At 54.1% G+C, this 4,059-nt stretch overlaps 1 protein-coding gene across 1 annotated transcript in view; it reads left to right on the forward strand.

Moving 5' to 3' along the window:
- Positions 1-1,929, forward strand: part of LOC308148651 (uncharacterized protein) — a gene marked incomplete at its 5' end in the record, with an annotated part of 7,033 nt that extends 5,104 nt beyond the window's left edge. The window contains one exon of the mRNA XM_080522149.1: positions 372-1,929. The remainder of the gene's footprint in view (positions 1-371) is intronic.
- Between the last annotated feature and the right edge of the window lie 2,130 nt (positions 1,930-4,059).

Genomic DNA, 4,059 nt, shown 5'->3' on the forward strand with positions numbered 1-4,059 from the left:
TACGGTACGGTCCATTATGGTACGGTCCAGTACGGTACGGTCCATTATGGTACGGTCCAGTACGGTACGGTCCATTATGGTACGGTCCAGTATGGTACGGTCCATTATGGTACGGTCCAGTACGGTACCTATATGGTCCAGTACGGTACGGTCCATTATGGTACGGTCCAGTACGGTACGGTCCAGTACGGTACGGTCCATTATGGTACGGTCCAGTCCATTATGGTACGGTCCAGTATGGTACGGTCCATTATGGTAGTGACCTGTAACTTACCCTACCATACCGTACCATACCATACCATACCCTACTATACCGTACCATACAGTGCCATACCGTACTGAGGTTAAAAAGTAACTTGTTTGTGTTTCAGGAGCTGCCGGTTCAAAACAACAACAACAACAACAAGCGTCCCTCCCGTGAGGATCCACTGCTGCAGTCTGACCTCAGACACCACGCTGTGACATCATCGCATGCTGTGACGTCATCATGCACCATCACCAGTGTGTGTGTGTGTGTGTGTGTGTGTGTGTGTGTGTGTGTGTGTGTGTGTGTGTGTGTGTGTGTGTGTTGGAGTCATGGTGCTCAGTTCATTTTTGTTGCTTCTTCTCTGTAACCCCCCCCCCCCCTCCCTCCCGGTCCTCAGAAGTGACGTATTCCAGTCGTCTCAGCGTTGCTCCTCAGTATGCTAGGCTAGCAGTGTCACTGGGAATTACCAGTTAAACATGTTTCATTCCGATTTCCCACTTGGAAAAAAGTCTGTTCTTAAAAGACAGTTTAAAGATACCGTAGCTTCAAAGATACCGTTAGCCCTGAGCGGCTCTACGTACCGTTAGCCCTAAGTGGCTCTACGTACTGTTAGCCTCGCTACGTACCGTTAGCCCTAAGTGGCTCTACGTACTGTTAGCCTCGCTACGTACCGTTAGCCCTGAGGAGCTCTACGTACCGTTATCCTCACTACGTACCTTAACCTCGAGGAGCTCTACGTACCGTTAGCCTCGCTACGTACCGTTAGCCTCGAGGAGCTCTACGTAGCGTTAGCCTCTCTACATACCGTTAGCCTCGCTATGTAGCGTTAGCCTCACTACGTACCATTAGCCTCGCTATGTAGCGTTAGCCCTGAGCGGCTCTACGTACCATTAGCCCTGAGCGGCTCTACGTAGCGTTAGCCCTGAGGAGACTGTGTAAATGAGAAAAGAAGAACTCTGAGACGACTGGAAGGCTCCTCCCACTTCCCGCCTCCACCTGAGAGCCTCCGTCTCAAACCACGAGGCTCCATCATCACGTCATTATCTTCAACTATAAACTTGGTTTCTACTTGTATGGAAATGCTGTTTCTTGGTAGCTAGCTTGCTATGTATGCTAGCGAGGTGAGAAGCGTCAGAACACGTGTTGAACCACGACGCCGCCGTGAGCGACCTCACGCGCCGGAGCGCTCCGTTAGCGCTGTTAGCTCGCTCACTCTGTATACTCGGCTTATGGACTCAAGTTTTCTTCTGGGAGCTCCGACGGCGTCCGGCGGGACTTTCCCGCTTCCCAGGGAACCGCGCGTTCCAGTTCACCACATCAGCATCGTCCGCAACCCGCTGGCGTCCTGCTAGCGTCCGGCCAGCGTCCTTCTGGCCTCCTGCTAGCGTCCTGCTAGCGTCCGGCCAGCGTCCTGCTGGCGTCCTGCTAGCGTCCTGCTAGCGTCCCGCTGGCGCTGTGGGGGCGGGGCGTCGGAGGAGGTGACGGAGCGTTTGCTGGTGAGACTCCCCGTGTCCAAACGGCGCCATGTTTGTCCTGATGTTACGTAACCTTGGTGGAATATATCGTTGTCAAGTGGTGCATGGAACCAACGAAGAAGAAGAACCGTCGTGGTGAAGTGAGACGTCTGACTAGAGTAGAGCGCCACCTAATGTCTCACTGTGTCCTCTGCTGCACCCAATAAACTGACCTGCAAATCTCACTGCGCCTCCTCCTCCTCATTACTCCTCCTCCTCCTTACTCCTCCTTACTCCTCCTCCTCCTCCTTACTCCTCCTTACTCCTCCTCCTCCTCCTTGCTCCTCCTCCTCCTCCTTACTCCTCCTTTCTCCTCCTTCCTCCTCCTCCTCCTCCTTACTCCTCCTTACTCCTCCTCCTCCTCCTTACTCCTCCTTTCTCCTCCTTCCTCCTCCTCCTCCTCCTTACTCCTCTTCCTCCTCCTCCTTCCTCCTCCTCCTCTTTTCTCCTCCTTCCTCCTCCTCGTTCCTTCTCCTTCCTCCTTCCTCCTCCTCCTTCCTTCTCCTTCCTCCTCCTCCTTCCTCCTCCTCCTTCCTTCTCGTTCCTCCTCCTCCTCCTCCTCCTTCCTCTTCCTCCTCCTTTCTCCCCCAAAGGTAGGTAACATGAAAGGACAGGTAACATGAGAAGACAGGTGAGGACAGGTAACATGAGAAGACAGGTGAGGACAGGTAACATGAGAAGACAGGTAACACCAGAGGACAGGCGAGGACAGGTAACATGAGAAGACAGGTGAGGACAGGTAACATGAGAGGACAGGTTACATGTGAGGACAGGTGAGGACAGGTAACATGAGAAGACAGGTGAGGACAGGTAACATGAGAAGACAGGTAACACCAGAGGACAGGCGAGGACAGGTAACATGAGAAGACAGGTGAGGACAGGTAACATGAGAAGACAGGTGAGGACAGGTAACATGAGAGGACAGGTAACATGAGAAGACAGGTGAGGACAGGTAACATGAGAAGACAGGTGAGGACAGGTAACATGAGAGGACAGGTAACATGAGAAGACAGGTGAGGACAGGTAATACGAGAAGACAGGTGAGGACAGGTAACAGGTGAGGACAGGTAACACGAGAAGACAGGTGAGGACAGGTAACAGGTGAGGACAGGTAACACGAGAAGACAGGTGAGGACAGGTAACAGGTGAGGACAGGTAACACGAGAAGACAGGTGAGGACAGGTAACAGGTGAGGACAGGTAACATGAGAAGACAGGTGACAGGTGAGGACAGGTAACATGAGAGGACAGGTAACAGGTGAGGACAGGTAACATGAGAGGACAGGTAACAGGTGAGGACAGGTAACATGAGAAGACAGGTGACAGGTGAGGACAGGTAACATGAGAGGACAGGTAACAGGTGAGGACAGGTAACATGAGAGGACAGGTAACAGGTGAGGACAGGTAACACGAGAAGACAGGTGAGGACAGGCAACAGGTGAGGACAGGTAACATGAGAGGACAGGTGAGGACAGGTAACAGGTGAGGACAGGTAACATGAGAGGACAGGTGAGGACAGGTAACAGGTGAAGACAGCCATTTCGGCCCCCCCTTTAGTTTCAAGGTTATTCAGTTCATTGTTGTGACCACAGGGGGCGGTGTTGCACTGCGGTCCCACAACATGGTTTCACGCTTTAGGGTGAAGGTCACGGTCATCACGTGAACACAGGTGTGGACGGGACTGGCTGCAGTGGCAGTGTGTCACCAGCAGGGGGCGGTGTACTGCCCGCAGTGACAGTGTACTGCCCGCAGTGGCAATGTATCACCAGCAGGGGGCGGTGTACTGCCCGCAGTGACAGTATACTGCCTGCAGTGGCAGTGTATCACCAGCAGGGGGCGGTGTACTGCCCGCAGTGGCAGTGTATCACCAGCAGTGGCAGTGTATCACCAGCAGTGGCAGTGTATCACCAGCAGTGGCAGTGTATCACCAGCAGTGGCAGTGTATCACCAGCAGTGGCAGTGTATCACCAGCAGGGGGCGGTGTACTGCCCGCAGTGGCAGTGTATCACCAGCAGTGGCAGTGCATCACCAGCAGGGGGCGGTGTACTGCCCGCAGTGGCAGTGTATCACCAGCAGTGGCAGTGTATCACCAGCAGGGGGCGGTGTACTGCCCGCAGTGGCAGTGTATCACCAGCAGTGACAGTGTATCACCAGCAGGGGGCAATGTCCTGCCTGTAGTGACAGTGTATCACCAGCAGGGGGCAATGTCCTGCCTGTAGTGACAGTGTACTGCCGGCAGTGGCAGTGTATCACCAGCAGGGGGACCTCCACCGCGCAGCTTCGTCTGCAGGCTCGTGAG

Source organism: Blennius ocellaris (genome assembly GCF_963422515.1).
Source record: "Blennius ocellaris genome assembly, contig: SCAFFOLD_165, whole genome shotgun sequence".
NCBI classification, from domain to species: Eukaryota; Metazoa; Chordata; class Actinopteri; order Blenniiformes; family Blenniidae; genus Blennius; species Blennius ocellaris.